The sequence below is a fragment of the Corvus moneduloides genome, chromosome 20, assembly GCF_009650955.1.
Source record: "Corvus moneduloides isolate bCorMon1 chromosome 20, bCorMon1.pri, whole genome shotgun sequence".
In the NCBI taxonomy this organism is placed as follows: Eukaryota; Metazoa; Chordata; class Aves; order Passeriformes; family Corvidae; genus Corvus; species Corvus moneduloides.
Window position 1 is genome coordinate 7,740,135 of NC_045495.1, and position 17,206 is coordinate 7,757,340.

The window sequence follows — 17,206 nt, forward strand, 5'->3', positions numbered from 1 at the left end:
CTGCCTGCTCCTGTGGCTGCTCGGTGGGGCGGGGAGGCGGCAGCCCCGGCCTGTGGTGGTGGGGCCGGGCTGGGCTATGCCGAGGAAGCACTGTTGGTGGGGGGAGGCCGCTCGCAACTCGGCTGGGTGAGCTTGTGCTCGGCTATTTGGACTCGCTGGGCTTCTTACCCTACTGCGTGTTAAGATAATAATAGTAACATGTTTGCATTTCAGGGGTCTAAAACTTTGTGTCTTCTATCTACCGCTATTTTCCCCCCTTAAAATGAATACAATACAAGATGCGTTGCAAAATATTGTAAGCAGTTACGTTATGGGGGGGGGGGGGGGGGGGGGGGGATGATTTTGGCTCTATTTATTGAACACGTACAATGTATACAGGTTGCCCAGGAAAGCTCTGGCTGCCCTGTCCCTGGAAGTGCTCAAGGGCAGATTGGATGGGCTTGGAGCAATCTTGTCTAGTGGAAGGTGTCCCCATGGCAGAGGGTGGAATGAAATGAGCTTTTAAGATCTTTTCCAACCCAAACCCTTCTGTGATTCTATGATTCTAAATGTTCTTTTCCAGGTTAAGTCAAGGTGGCTCATCCACCTAAGTCAAGACTAGTTTTTTTTATTAATTGATAATTTTGATGAAGTGTTATGGTACCAAGCTTATTGGTGCCCCTACATGCTACCAGCCCCTGACAGACAACTGGGTTGTTGTATCCATAGCATTAGAATTTGGAAATCAGTACTCATTTTCAACCTCAGTAGTTACTGGGGCCTTGGTACATCTTTCAGCTCTGTTTATGCTCCACGTAATTAATGACATTTGTGTTAGCTCAGTGAGCAGAGCATCTGTCCTTCAGTCTGGGCCCTGATTCCTTGGGAAGTGTTTCTAATTTAAGATTGGTGTGAGGCAGGAACTCACAACTGACCTTATTTGAAGCTCAGTGTGAGCAGTGACGGAGTAACTTCATCTTACTTGTCAACAAGTACAACATCTGTATTCCAGTGTTACTGTCAGTACCTGTTATTGGTATTTTGAGGTTGACATATGAGCATTTGCCTTCAGCCTGTAAAACTGGTTCTGCCTATGGCCTGACAGTGATGGAGTTTGCTGAGTTTCTCCTAAGGCTCTGAAACTCTGGAGGGTGAAGTTCCTGTTTTGCAAAGTGCCGTCTAATATCTGACTTTTTATGTAGGTGGTAAGTGCTTTAATCTTGTTTTGCATGTTGTTTTTATTAATAGCTGTAGTGGGTCCCAGTGGTTGTAGGATAAGTGTTATGTAAGGGTAAAGGTAAAATTGGAAGTGTTCTGCAGCCCTCATGTGCCTGGCTGAGTTAACATCAACAGTGGATTAACTGCCTCCATTGGAGGTAAAGTAGATAATTAAATAATTATATGGCATATGGGGGTGAGAGTTAGCTTTTTTTTTTGTATTCAGGCTGTTTGTTCCTGTGACACTCAAATTCACTCTTTTACTCTTGTCTTTAGATTTAATTTTCTGCAGTGCTCATCAGAATCCAACATGAGACAGTGAAATACTGCAGCACTGTTGGTCATAACAGCCTGTCATGCAGTACCCTGGATATGCTTTGGTTTCTTGCCAAATTAAACAGTAGTTCTGCTCTTAGGAAGTACCAGTTTCCAGATAAGATGATATTTTCCTGGCTAGCATTAATTCTCCTACTCTTATGTGTAGGATTGCTGCTGATAAGCACTCAAAGGACAATAAGAAAGGCTAATGATAACAACCATTGCAGAGAGCCTGATGACAGATTTTGTGATGTTTCGGCTAACAGTTGAAATAAATGTAGTTTTGAGCATGGTCTCCTAAAGTGCTGCGGCCCAAGCGTAGGCAGGAGCTTCTCACAGTGGTTTATCAAACACAGAACAAGTATTTATTAAGGCATAACAGTATTGATAGGGATATGTGGCAGGTGGAGAGGCAAATGTGAGCTGAAAGTTTTAAAACCCGTCATGTCCCAAGATCCGAGCTGTTCTTATTGTAGTCTGACAGTTGAGATCACAGGATACATCCAGGGTGAAATGAATTCCAAATTCAATGCTGAAATAGCAGAACTTTTGATGTGTCATCAGCAATGCCTAAATACACGTGTACGCAGATGTACTGTGTTATCCTGAAAGGAGAATAATCCTGAATTTAAGATTATTCTTTCAGATCCTTCTCACTCATACCCCAAAAGATGTATAGAAAAGTTTACTAAGTACTTGTAATCAGTATAGAGTACCGACAAAGGCTTTTTGCTAATGGTTTATTCAGCAATTGGAGTGTTCCTCTTCAGTGTATTCAAACAGCATCTATTACTAGTAGTGGGGATCCCCTTCAGAGAAATAAATCATGATCTTGTCAGCCCAGCAGCAAGGAAGTCCCAGCTTTAGATTCTTGAGGTGTAGGGAACAGGTCTTCTAAAGATCATATGGAAGCTCTTCTCAGACCAGCTCTAAGTCAAGGGCTCAAGCTCTAGTCCCCACAGGGAAACTAAAGCTTAGCACAACACATTTCCTCGGAGAATTGGGTAAATGCAGAAGTCGTGGCAAAAGAATTGCTGCTTTGCATGCTATGGTTGGTGAAAGTGAGGGTGGCTTGTTTGGAGTTTGAACAACAAATTGAAATTAGTGAAAACACTAAAAGTGACACAGTAGTTGAAGACAGTGAAAAGCAAGAACGAGGGTGATGTGAGGTGTAAAACCCAGAAAGCAATAGAAATAATGCATGAGAGGAAACTAACTTCAGGCAATTGTTAGCAAAAAGTATGGATCTGTATATTATATATAAAAATTTCTTATATGCAGTGGTTTGGGGAGGGAGGGCAGAATGGTTTTCTATTCAAGGTTGTTTTGCTTTTAGGTTAAATCTGTGAGTTCAGCTTACTGTTACTGTTAGGGCTAACACACACGCATGTTATCCTGCAGGTCTAGAGGACCAGGGGCTGAGGTCTGAAATTGCAGTATTAAGAGAAGTGCAGGGTTCCTTGAGCTGTCCATCGCTGGCCCCACCACTGCAGCTAAAGCTTTGGCTCCAGCTGCAGCCTGCTGCTGTTTCACAGCCACAAGTAGGTCATGAAGCACAGATGGCCTCGCTGCCAGGGACGTGTGGAGTCTGCAGTCCCCTTGCAGGCTATTCTCTCTCTGTGCTCTCTCTCTTTCACACAGCTAGGCTGGAGACAGTGGAATGAATTCTCATGCTACCAACCATTTTATCTTGTGCTCAGTGAGGCTTAAGGCAGAGAGCAGAGCTAGAACAAATAGTGGGAGTGAAAGTAATGATGGGGCTGTTAGAAGGGAGGCTGGGCTGGTGCTTCATGAAATAGGGCATCACTGTATCAGGAGGTTTCCTCGGCCTGACACGTCTGCACCCAGACTGACAGGGGCCCTGATTCCTGCAGAGCTGCTGTGCTTGAGCTCTAGAGCAAAATGGAATGATGCTGTAAGTATGCAGGTATTAACTTGTCCTTGTTTTGTAGCATCACAAGCCCTGTCCATTCTTCATATGTTTATCCATAGAATGGCCTTGGGGATACAGCTGTGCTGAGCTAATTTTAAAGGTACCCTTTAAAATTTCTTGCTAAGTGTAATGGCTGAGGTCCCACATTTCCTCTTCACCAGCACACAGCCATATCCCTGTGTATTTCTCCATCCACTGCCTCATCCTTACTCTTGTGAGCATCTCCAAGAGCTGCACAGCAACAGCAGCTCACCAGAACACACTGGGTAAATACAGCATGACACCTGCCCACACTGTTACCTGAGCACTTTTATTTGCAGCATCTCATCTCATCTCATCTCATCTCATCTCATCTCATCTCATCTCATCTCATATTTTTGCATTTTCATTAAGTAACTTTAAATCTTTTTTTTAATGCTACCACACAAAATTTTAAGCAGCACGCCACCAACATCTGCAGTTAAGAAATTCAGTGCTGAAAGTGAGGCAAGGCACAGGTTGTGGTGACAGAGCAGCTGGAAAGATCAAGGTCAGCTGATTGCTACTGGGAGACTCTAAAGTTGCATGTATTTAAAATTCTTTTCTATAAGCATCTGAAAATACTTAAAAGAATGGGTTTTAAGTGCCATTTTAAGCCAGAGAAGCTTTATCATTATTTTTCTGCATGTGTTGAGGCATTTGTCAGAGCTTTACACTAGGTTACAAGAAAAGGATGCAGCAGCAGTGACTAGCCAGTCCTACTCTCCTGCCCTTTGGATGCTTAAGACTGAAAATGTGACTGAAATTTCCTTTCTTCTTTAAGCACATAATAGAGAGCAACGGATGTCCAGCCCCAAGTCCAGCCGCGTGGTTACAGCTTCAGTCAGTAGAGGGAGTATGGACGCCTGGGTTAAAGCCACACAGGTTTAACCTGGGACATCCAAGAGAATTGACTTTCTCTTAGAATTCCTGTTTTGTCTGCAAAACCAGGTAAATTCTCTACACATACATTTTTCCTAGATGCCAAAATGCAGCTGTTGGCTCCTAACATGGTTGATGAAGCTGAAAGTGTAGGAGAGGGGAATGATCCTTTGTGCTTGCCATGCTTTTCTTGTGCAGCCTCCCTGGGTGCACTTGTCTGTTTGCACCTGCAGCTGGGGCTGGTATGGAGCACCACCTTTTCTTCTCCGTGTCAGGGTCTTACGTCACCATTAGACTGTAGCAGGGTTCTGTTTGCTTCCAGGGAGGACACAGCCTCTGGCTTTTCACTGAGGAAGCTGAGAAAGTGATTCTGTGCATGACTTACTGCCAAACATAGATGTTGCAAAGAGCATCCTGCAGAGCAAGTGCTTGCTGGGACTCCCTTGTGTAGGGGAAAGGATCTTGATGACGAAGAAAGAATCTAATGGCTCTGTGAGCTTTCTGCTTAAAGACTCAGCCCCAAGCTGGTGCAGAACCACAGGAGTGATTTGGGGGCTCTGATGAACGGTACAATCCAAGTGTTTGAAATGGAAGTAGACAATCTGGGTTCATCCGTTCTTTTACCAGTGTGCCACTCTCTTTGTGTTTTCAGATGTAACACTTGGTCTATGTTTCCCATAAAAATGAGAATGTGGACTGGCTTGATTTATGTTTATCAGAACCGTCAAAAGAAATTTGCAACAAATTTGATATAAAGTGGATTGTACTTTTTAACGTTACAGTATTGCTTGACTTTTGGTCAGACACCATGCAGCCACGATACAGCACAATACTGCCAGAGTGCATCCAGCATTTGTACTTTCTTGTGCTCATTCCTTGCATCAGCAGTCTGGGAACATTCTTCACTGACTGCCCCTAATTGGTACTGCATGACATTATGCAACCCATTTCAGCTGTATCTAGTCTCTTAAATGCTGGGCAAAACTTGATCAGAGACTTTGTTTGGCTGAATGCAACAGAGTAAATCTTAACATTCATCTGCATTCATTTTGTACATGTCACAGATGGAAATGCCATAATGTTGTTGTTTATTGACAGTCCAGGACTTACTAGGCTGTGGAACTCTTGGATTCATTCAAGTCTGCAGAGCATAGATTTAGAAATATCAGAAGGAAGAGCTGCTGTGTTCCAAGCCATCAAGTTCCTAAAGCATAAAGGAGGAATTTAGCAAAAGGTTACGGTAAGGGTCAAGTCTGGTTTGGTTTAGAGTGCTCATGATAGAAGACGTGAGAAAAATCTGACAAAAATAAAAAAGGAGTTACTCTCTTCGGATCTCTGTGTGCATAGGTGATTTTTTTACTCCAAATGTTTGATGTGGTTTTGCCTAGATCAGGAATAAAAACCAGGATTTGTACTCTTAAGGTTCGTTTTAGTGGCTGCGTATCAATTTGCGATTGAAATGATGACTTGGTCTAGTAAGTCTAGAGCCAAATACCAAAACATGCAGTTGATTGTCAGAGGAGAAAATTGCTTGTGAGCCCTTCCTTAGTCTGACATGAAAGGACACAGTCCTGTGTTACTGGGTGAAGATGTATTCTGGTTTATGGGGTTGAAGTCCAGCAAAACCCAGGTGCTGCATGAGCTGGCACTGCACAGGTAGAGTTGGCCCCAGGGCTCCAGGCAGCCTCTTTCAAAGGAGCTGTGACAGGACATTCCTGTGCAGGTAAGCCTTTGTTTATTAGCCCTGCAATCCAGTCTCTCCTCCACCTGGATTAACTCCCTAAATTTAAGGCTGCTCCCCTAAATTAAACCTTAATTAGGTTCACTATATCTTTCAATTTAGGACATTTGTTGTTTATTGTTTCCAGTTATCACAGAAGTCTGAAAAATAGGGGAGAGGAGAAGAAGTTTCTCTTTCTTGCATTAGTCACTTGGGCTGTGCCACTTCCAAGTGAACAAATCCTGTCAGAGCGTGCCTTATAGAGTAAGTGGGACTCATCTGCAGGTTTGAACACAGGTTGGATAACCTCCTGATGTTTAGTCTCTTTCCTGAAAATGCCTGATTTCCCTGCAGCTTGGTTGCTCTTTCTGCTGACCTACTGTAAGGTGGTGGTTTCCTCTAAAACATAAACACAACAGGAAAGGGCACTAAATTCTAATACTGGGAGGGCTCCATTGAAGCAGCAGTCATTTTTCACTTCACTGTTGCATTTACCCACTGTGTAAGAACCCAATGAGACAGATTGCCTATTTAGTGTCAGTAAATCTTGCTTTAATGGTAATAGAGTTAACCTGATCAATTAAACATTAACTTACATATCTTTCTTTTGTGTTTTTTAACCTGTACTTCCTCAAAGCAGCTTTAACTGTAGCAGGAAGGGAAATCCTTGTATCAGTCTCCTTTGTTCCATGCACTCACAGCACCTCAGAGTGTTTGGGTTGCACAGAAGATGCACTGATTCAGCGTCCTTGGTTGTTTGCAGAGCTTTGATGCTGCAAGTCACAGGGTAAAAAGATTCTGTTGCAATTGGCTTGGAGAAGTATGAAACCATTTTGTACATATGGATAGTTGATTTAATTTAAGGGTGGTTTCTTAGGGCTTTTTGTTGTTTTTAAAATTTCTATGTGCAACAGTAAGCTTAGGTGATGCTTGCACTGATAGAGAATTATTTCTTCCTCCTCTTACCCCCTTACCATAAAGAGCGCTTTAAATATAAATTTACTTTTTATCTGATCACACCACATGTCATTATTAATCCATATATTTTGCTGCTACCCAGGAAAGCCATGCGTCTCAAATGTTGACATTATTAAATGAATGTTGGCTGCTGCATCCCAGGGTGCATTTTTCTGCTTCTCCTCATGTGTGGGGGTTTTTATTGCATTGGTTTTTCCCCTTCCTTTCATTCTGACTGCTCTGCTATGACTTGTTTCTCATTTGCTCAGCCCTACAGGGGAGGTATTCTGAGGGCTAATATCCATTAGGCAGTAACTAAAGCGATGAAGGAGGAATGTTAATGTAAAATACTACATTTCTTCTGTAATTTTCAAGAGATAACTCGTCTGCATGTGTCCTCTTTTAGGAAGTCTGGCAGAAAGTAACAGGTAGAGTCTTTCTTTCCCTGAAGATTCCAGAATTCATGAGGAGGAGTTCAAGCTTCTCAGAAAGTTCTTATTTCAGTGTCCTGTGCAAAATAATTAAAGTTCAGAGCCAGTCAGTGCTGATGGAAAGGCTCCTGAGCGGAGGCACAGCCCGTGCTGGGTGTTCGGTTTGAGCTGTGAGGGACTGATGGTTGTTCCTCTGCACGCAACTAGAGATGACCAATGACATCTGCACCTTCATGTTGTCTTCTCAGGAAATCAAAGCACTGCAGAGGATTGTTTAAGGGTGGTCTGTTATTGGGGGCACAATGGAAGAGGGCTGTCTGGCTATCTGGGAAGAGATCTCTTTTCCCATGAAAGTGCTTATTCTGGGCTCAGGTGTGGTCCTGTTCCGAAGGCACTTGCAAAACAATCTTTAGAGTGATGTAATTTTGGGACATGAGAGAAGTGTGGCAAAGTGGGGAGAGGAATTACCCAGAGAACTCAAAGCAAGAGCTTATGCAAGTGGCTGGGGTAAATATTAAGCTCTCCCAACTAAACCTTGGAGGGATCCCATCCTGTAATGCCTCCATCCTGACTGCACATCTTGGATTCCCCCTCTAAGGCAGTGACTCCCTGCAGGATCCCCACTGCAGGACACCACCTGAGTTTGTTCCTTCCTGCTCTGGATCACCATGCAGACATTCCGGGTACAGTTTGCCCTTTGTGATGCTCCTTCCTACCATGGCAGGAAGGCTGGAAGGAAAGCAGCTTTCATGCTTCCATCCTGCACCCCTGCCCCTCCTTCTTGATGTCCTGGACACTTGCCAGCCTGTGACCAACTGTCCCCAAGAAATACTTACTTCCTGGTTTTTTTGCTTAGACCTCCAGAGGCCTCGCTTTTCCTGAATAAAATATGAGCTGTTCTCCTGGAGCCATGAAGGGAGGAAACCACTGCCAGTGCTTTTTATTGCTGTGGTTGGTGATGCCTCTGCCCTCACTGGCAAGGAGAACAGAGGATAGAGGAAAGGGTTTGAGGGTTTAGTCCAGTGACTGTTTACAGTGTGAGCTATGCTTTCTGGAGCCAATACTAAGGAACAGTTGACTTTGAAATATCTTATTTCAAGCAGTTTGTAACTGAGGAATTAAAGCATTTCAGTTTGAACTGAAATTTTTTATTATCTTTTTCTCAGAACATGGCTAATGCTTGGTTTTCAGTCTTTTCCCCACCTTTTTTTTTCTTATTATTTTATTATTTGTCCAGATGAATGTAGAGTTATGCAATCCCTTGTCACAACTGAATCACGCCTTGAGTTTTCTGTCCGTTTCAAGAGTTTATCAGGATTCTTTTGCATTAGCTTAATTTTTCTTGCAGCTCCTCTTGTCTTGGCACTTTATTCAGATTTAATAGGATATGCAAACAATAATATTAAACAATTACGTTTACCCTGTTGGTTACTGTGCTCCTACTTTGAAGACTTAATGGATGAAGTGAAGGGATGTCAAATACTACTTTCTTACATATATGAGTAAATACCAAAAGTATTTACTATGGGGGTTTTTTTTCTGGGTTTTAGGAACTATTATCCCCTAAACATCATTTGTCCTGGAAATTTCCAGGCTGCCAAGCAAATCTTTCCATGCAGGTATTTCTTTTCACTGTTATACTGGTACCAGAGCTGAGATTAGAGACTGATTCCCACACCATTTCTGGATCCTCCTCAGTAGTTCTCCTAAGGCAGTCCCTGAATTCAGTACTCATACCAGCTAAGAACAGCTCAATGTGGTAGATATATTTTCATAATTGTTTTCAAGTCTCTTCTGGGATTTAGCTTTCCAGTTCTGCATGTATGCTTGCCAGTGACATTTTGATAGAATCTTTACCTGAATGGCTAAAAACCTCTTTCATCCAGGCTGCACATTTGCTGGAAAAAAGATGCTGCCAATATACATGTGGCAAAACTAAACCAGGAAAGCTTGAAATGCCTTGCCCAAAAAGAGAGAGGTTTGGCATTACAATGTGGCCTTTATTGCCTATATTGTGCACATTTGACTTCCTCCTTTAATGACATACACAATTACATTTGTGCAGGGTTTATGCATATTAATAAGCATGTCTCTATGCATGTATTTACATGTTTGGACATGCAGGGTATTTGTGTGTGACACGGTATAGGTTTGGTTAAATACAAGTTGACCAATAGCTCAGAAAAAGGTCTTAGATGTTGAAAAATATTACTTTTATTCCCTAAACATGAAATGCATTTCCCCCCACCTGTAGAATGGTTATTTGGTGATTGATTGGTTATTTCATCCACTTCTCTGTTAAATTAAACAAACTAACTTGTTCAAGACATTTGCTCAGTATTTCAGTTGTTATTAATGTAAAACATGGTTTATTGCTGCACTAGAGGAGGATTCTTAATCAGGCTAGGTGCTTCCCAAGCAGTAGAGCTGTATAAACTGTGTGTTCTACATCCTCTGTGACTCCACTGTTCTTTAGAGACATCCCTTTTTGTCTGATCAGTGAATTCATATTTTAAAACCTCCTAAAATGCCATGACATAAGGTGATAAAGATGCTGAAAAGTCACAAAAAATATATATTGTCACTAGGGTGAATGTGAGCTGGGATTGAGCTGTTGCTTTCTCTGTCTTCCAGGGGTTCATCTCCTGTTGATGGGTGATACAGCTGAACACAGATGCCACCTGCACTGAGTTCCTTCACTGTAGGAAACTTGTTGGAATGGAATAGAGAAGTGCAGAGCTGCACACACAATCTTTTTTGTAAAATGGATCTATAGCAGCTTTGAAAATGGGATTGATTGTACAGATTATCAGCCAGAATCTTAACTGTGAGTGGATGGTTTGACCTAATACAACCAGAATACAGCAAAATGCCCCTTATGAACTTCCCTTGTTTCAGTGCATTGTAGTAATCACAACTGAGCTTAGTAAACCTCATTTCAGAATGGAAATATTATTACTTATAGAAAATAACCTCAGGATACAGTGCTATAGCATGTTGTGTGCACACACATGCATGTCAAGTGAAAGGTGTACAGAGGAACCTGATACACCTCACCTCGTCAAGATTGTAGGTTATAAACTGGTTTATTAGAACTGGAATTTTATGGAAATGAATGATTGAAAAGATAGCTGCCAGAAGCAGACTTTATTTCCCCAATACATCAGTCAGTGTAAGCGAGGGATTTGACTTCTTTATGCAGCTGGAAAACCGGGTAGAAAGGAGGAGTATAATTAGAAAATCCTATGCTGCAGCAAAGTGGATCTTTCTTGAAGAAATGAAGGATTTAGGAACTACAAGCTTATGTTGTCTCTTAATGACATCCCACTGCACCTCAAAAAATATAACCCAGGGAAAGGCTTGATCCTGATTAGGGAACTGTGCACCTGCAAGCCACAGCACAGCAGTGCACACTTGGTGTGGAGCTGACTTTCATGGTGTGATTAATCTAATTAATGTCCCGGAGATTGCTCCTGTATGTGGAGTTAAACCTGCACTTATGACTTTTGCTAAATTTGGGCTGCGATTCCCTATTGAAATCAGCAGGCTGGGAGCACAATGTGTTTCCTAGCACTGGGTGCTTGGATGAAGTTTCATGGCAATGGGTGACAAAATAATCTCTCTCACTGAGACAAGCCCACAGCCAGATGTGGGATGTAGGTTGTGGAGCTGGGAAGTGATTGCAAACTGCTGCTGCAGAGATCAGAGACCTCCAGGAAAGCTGGGTGGCAGCATGTCCTTGCTGAGGCCTTAACTTTGGCAGTCTCCAGGCACAGTTTCTGTGAAAACAAATGGCAGAACTGTTGTGGGACAGGTCTTGTTTTGTGTTGGGAATGACAGCCACCTCCTGCAAGCCCACACTGGTACAGGAGAAGTCCTTCACCATTCTATCTGCTTCTGGGATATAGGCTTACAAGATTTTTCATACACTTGACACCTCTGAAAACAGCACAGTCCCAAGGCGGTAATGATGGAGTGAATCTAACAAGGTTCTACTTTCTTTTCATCTGCAGCCCAGATTGACTTGCTTATGTACTTCTAGATCTACCAGGGACACAAACTGGTCTTTAATGATAGTGATATGGCTTTTTTTGCAATATGGGGATAGGGAGAGCGAAACTGCCTTCCAAGTTTGAAGTGCTGTTTACAGGGGTTAATTCTAATATCCTCTTTATGTTCCATGGAAACAAAATCAGGGCTTCAGTCACATCAGCCCTGTGAAGGAAGATCTGCATGAACTGGGAATTCTAAGTGGGGAAATTGTTAGACTTCAACTCCTTGACTATTGGGACCTGAAAGTCACTGCAGTATGTCATTTGCAAGGCAATTTTCTCTGGAAGTGCAATATGGCTTTGTTTTATGACCTTGATGTCACAAAGTATTAATAATCTCTTAAATCTACCCCTGCAAACAAAAAAATCCCAACAAGGTGCAATCATTTGTTTGGATTTTGGATTGGTATTTCTAGTCTGCTTAAAAATCACAGATTTTGATGTGATATATAGGTGTGAATGCCGTGGGTTTCTCTGCCAAACTTGTCTGGATACAACAAATAAATGAATTTCAGCCTGTTGGGAGGACAGCTGTTTCCATGACATTTTAAGCCCAGTTTGTAAGTATCTTCATCTCTTTTCTTAGCACGCTAAATGGGCATGACATGGCTTAATTCGTATGTGTGAGTGTTTTGCATACAAAAAAAAGGGCTCTATTAATTTCTTATTTCCTTTCTTCAATAGACGTCTCAGATAGTAACCTGCTATTTCTGTCTGTTACCACAAACATTCTTAGAAGTATTGCAAAGAATGTGAAATGAAAGGTACAGCTGAATTACTGACTGGAACAGACCTGAACAGATGCCTGTTCAGGCAAACACCCCCTTTGAGAAGCTCACTGTTACTGTTACAGGCTCAAAGAAAAGAGAAACAAACCTTAAGTGTGGTATCAAACAATCATAGAATCTGTTCAGAGAAGCTTACTTTTCTTCAAGAGTTGAGTTGTCTCAAACTTTTAAATTCTAATTAGAATTAATATAGCTACTGCTGCAGTATAACTATCTTATAATTACCTTTAATATACTCTGGCATTGAATTCCACAGAATAATTTACCTTAATTGTATTTTCCCACTTGTTAACTTTATATTTGAGTTTTTTTCACTTATTTGTTGTATATTATATTGAGTTTGTCTGTCAGTATTTAGGACTGGAACAGGGAAGAAGGCAGCATTAGCTATTTTAATGAGTGTCTTCCACATTCATTCTGATGAGTTCAAAGCACTTTACAGATCAGGTCAGTATCATTGTTTCCCTTTTGCTGTTGTGAAAGGAGTTGTTGAGATGGAGGGAGTTTCCATTTTACACCAGCAATAAAACCAGAAACTGGATTAGAAGCCAGTTCTCATGTGTCCCTGTACAGTGCTCTGTAGAAAGCTACACTGGCAGCATTCTCACATTGATTCTGTTTTACTGGAACATATAATACAATTTATGTAGTGCAATTAATACAACTAAATTGACAGGAAACTGAAGGAGTGAGTGCAAGTTCCTGGATCTGGGTTATATCACGGCATTTGACAGCCAAAATCCATGTTATAAAGGATTTTCTGCAATAAACATTCTAAAATGAAAATGAACACCTGGCAAAGGATCAAGCTTTCTCAGCCTTTCTAGATCTGTTATAGCAGAGGCTGAAGTTTTCGGGAGCTGAGGCTGCCCTTTGCTCCTGGCAATCCCTGCAGCAATATCCAGTTGGTGAGTGAGGTTATTTGGGGCATCTTGCTACTCTCCTATCACAGGACATAATATTTCTGCATAAAGAAATAACCTCCTTTTTCTAAACCTTTTCTTTAAACCTTTTATCATCTTACTGAGAATTGACAGCAGGGATCAGTGGATGGTTCTCCAGTCGTCTCCTGGTGACAGGGTAACAGCCTATTCCATCAGTACAGAAACATGATGTGCTGAGGGTTTGAGCTGTGTATTTATGCTCTGCCCATTACTGTGGTATTTAAATTAGGTCAGACATGGTCTTTGGTTGAAACCTCTCCTTAATTACAAGCATACATTTTTTGGCAGGAAGCAGAGGGCAGTTAGTTGTACTGTTAATAGCTTCCTACCTTTTCCAGACTCCTTCTGCTTTACACAGGAAAATTGCTACTATTCCATACCTCACATACAGCTCTGGCAGAGCTCATTAATGTGGGACTTAATCACACCAACCTATTTGGGACCACCTGGCTCATTGGCTGCTTTAGTGACTGGAAATCAGTGGACCGTAGGTGATCCTGTGTGGGACTGTGGGCCTTTATGCTCCAATTTTCTCATCTGCAAGTTGTTACAAAGATTGTTTCTTGTGTGCCTTGGGATCTTCTGGAAAAGCATTCCCTATGTTAAATTACAGTGTCAGAGCCTTTTTAAGGATAGTTTTGCTTTTCTGGAGAATTAAAGGTAGAGAAACTGAGCTGGATGTTTCAGTGGTCAGCACCCAGAGCCACACCAGCAGTCCAAACCATGTCTAGGCATTGCCTGCTGAAGACATTTTAAAAGCCTGGCTTTTTTCTTAAGTGTCAAAATTGAAGCCTTGTTTCCCTTCCCTTACTCATTAAACACCGCTTAGGTTGTAGGTACTGAAATATTTTTTGAAGTCCTGGACAGAGATAGGAAACTTTTTTATCTTGGCTCCTGTCCCTCAGCTTTGATCTTCTAACACACTCCAGTTCATGAAAAGGAAACAGGATTCTCCTGCCTTTCGCAGTACATTCTGTAGCTCTGCTAGAAAACATCTGGTAGTGATACAGTCTTTGGGTCTGAAACAATCTTTGTGGCAAGGCCCAAACAACAGGGAAATAAACAGCTTTTTTTCTTTTTTCTCACGAAGTACAGGCTGGCTCCAATTTGTTACAGAGCTTGTTTGACTAGGTCAGAGAACACATAAATCTTGACACCTCTGGTGACAACAAGAAGAGGTATATAGAGGGGAATAATTTTTTGATATCCAATGCAAATTATTGATCCAGAAGGAATTTTGATTTGCAATGCACAGAGACTGAGCTTGGAGGGTTTGCAGGCATGCCCATGATGCTTTGACATCTGGAAGAATGCGGAGTTGCCCCATTATGGGGGATCTTTGTCTCCCTGTTTTTTGGAGGACACATGGAACTATACAGAGACTTACCAGAGGCTTTATAAAACAGGCTATGCTTCACCTAATCAACAGAGTGTAGGACACCATGCTGGGAGCTCTAAGGCTGACTTTCTTCTCTGGATTGAATGTGTATAAAGAGAAGTGCATGAACTGAATGAAGAGCATGATAATGCTCAGGGTCTGGTTATGTGGTTTCTGTGTGTTAGAGGGGCCTTTGGACAATAAATTTATCCCTCTCAAATTTGATTCCAAGTCTACAAAACATAGGCGGTTTTTGCTCACCTTTGAGGTCAGGAGGCTTACAAGTCTCTTTTATCTCTGTGCCAGCCTGGGTAAGTGTAACTGGCAGTTGCCCTGATCTCTGAAAATGAACTAAGTAAAGGACAGTCTGATCTTTTGTCTTGATTCAGACAAGCAATAAGGTTTAGGGCAATAACAGGGAAAATAAGTACTGGTGGTACTGTGCTGGAATGGTTTATTCAATACTTAACCTCTGTTTTTTTGCTGTGTTGTTCCCCACCACCCATGAATAAGATGTTATGCTCCTTACTGCCAAATCTCTCTTCAGTCTCTCCATGCTCTGATCCTCCTGTATTACTTTTTTTCAGTCATGCTTAGTTGTAGATGTTTGACTCTGAAATGCAGATGTCAACCAACATATTTCTGTTTCAGGTGGATGATCACAGGTATTGTTATTTCTTCTCTCTATGACTCATTTACTTCATCTGTAAAGAGGAGCTTCATCTTCAGATGAAAGACTGGTGACAATCTACTGACTTAATAAAAGAGCTATTCCAAGTTTTTCACTGCCAGTGTGAACTTGCATAGGTCATTTGGACAAACATGGTATCAGAGGACAGAATTTCAGGTGGCCTTCACCTAATGGGTGCTGAATTTCCCTAAACACCCACTGGCCTTTGGGCTCATGGGCAGGAAACAGCCTTTGTGATGAAAATGACACTATTTCTTCAATCATGCAGCGTGATCCATCTTATTGTTTTGTATCTGTGTTGAGTGCTGTCCCACATTCCTTGGAATCATTGCTACTGCAGCAAGGTAGTTTACTTTTAAAATGTAGAACAGGAACCAGACTGTGCTAATGATTAAATTATACTGATGGTTGAAGCTTAAGTAACAGTTAATGCACTAATTTCAGTATAGGAAATACACTAAAAAACCAGTAAGAGCTCCTCTTGATCTTCATAATTAATGAGAACTGCCATGATCCTTCAACATATTTCCACCCACACTTCCTTTTATGTTAAGAAGTATACAGGAACTCACAGAAGTCAGCTGGTAGAAAACCTTTCACAAAGCACTTTCCAGTACACTGCACAAGCCACATGTGCTTCCCTAAAGGGTTGTGGAGCCAGATCTTGCCTGTGTTGAATTCTGGCCAACAGTCTCATTTCTTTCAGTGAAACAGAACAAAGTGAGGCCTTCAGACAAGAGCGTACCCAACACACACGTCTGAGCTATGTGTACCCAAATAAGCACCATCAGCTGCTGAGTGTCTCTGGAAGGGACATGAGTGGGATTCTCTTCACTTAACTGTAAACATCTCCTTTGGCTAGTTCTCAGATATCTCTTCAATTCATGGATGGAAGGGAGCATCGTTAGAGAGCAATTAATCCAATTTAGGTGTCTGCAGTACGATGAGGGGAATTCCACCCTAGCGCCTGTTCCTCTGCACTCATTATATAGAAAGTCTAGACAGTTGGCTTGGATATAAATGGGCGAAGATGAGAGGTTTCTCTCACCTATCTAGATACAACAGAATCTGCTGGATATTAGAGGCTTTGTGGTGGCTCTGGGTCAGATAACAAATGCCTGGAAACATGTCACCACTTGGCTGAATCATTGCAACCATGCAAGGTCTTAGTTTTAATTTAAAGACTTGTGTTGATTTGGCATGGCCTGGTTTTTTTGGTAGTGGGGGAGGGCCACAGAAGTGGCTTCTGTGAGAAGCTGCTAGAAGCTTCCACCATGTCCGACAGAGCCAATCTCTGATGGCTCTGAAGATGGACATGCTGCTGGCCCCATCAGAGAGGTTGGTAACGCCTCTGGGATGACACATTTAAGAAGAAAACCAAAACAGCGCACGCCCAGTTGATTCCAGGGCTGGCGAGGCGCCGCCAGCGGGGCCTTCCCAGCGCAGAGCGAGGCGCTGCGGCCGCTGCCATCTCGGTGCGGCCCACAGCAAGCCTCGCCTGCCTGCTCGCCCCTGGCCAGCCACGCTGCGGGCAGGAGGCCAGGGCTGGTGGTGGCGGCTTCTCCTTCCTGGAGAGGAGAGGCGTTGAACAGCACCAGCGCTGCGGCGGCCGCCAGTGCCCGCAGGGACAGCGGGGCTGCCTGGCCAGCAGCGAAAACGTGGCGAGAGATTCTCCGACACGGAACCCAGACGAAATCAACCACTCGGCGCTGCGGGATGCTGTAAGAGTCTTTGAATTGGTGGAACTTGCTGGCAATCGTACCTAGGAGCAGCAGTTTTTCTTCTAGTCGGAGAAGAGGAGGAAGTGAGAACATGTGAGGGAAAACAACATGGCAGCACCAAGGTCAGGGGGGAAGGAGGTGCTCCAAGTGCTGGAGCTGAGATTCCTCTGCAGGCC

General features: G+C 42.6%; 1 protein-coding gene across 9 annotated transcripts in view; it reads left to right on the plus strand.

Annotated features, from left to right (window-relative positions):
• Nucleotides 1-17,206, plus strand: part of CLIP2 (CAP-Gly domain containing linker protein 2) — a 100,487-nt gene that overhangs the window by 170 nt on the left and 83,111 nt on the right. The window contains exons 1-4 of one of the 9 annotated variants that reach the window (XM_032129703.1): nucleotides 27-126; nucleotides 1,052-3,430; nucleotides 4,251-4,417; nucleotides 5,447-5,588. The gene's annotated coding sequence lies outside the window, so the exon portion shown is untranslated. Of the gene's footprint in view, nucleotides 1-22; nucleotides 127-473; nucleotides 3,549-3,804; nucleotides 3,978-4,250; nucleotides 4,418-5,446; nucleotides 5,589-17,206 lie in introns of those variants that run through there. The other 8 variants (XM_032129706.1, XM_032129707.1, XM_032129704.1 and 5 more) reach the window with 8 other exon arrangements.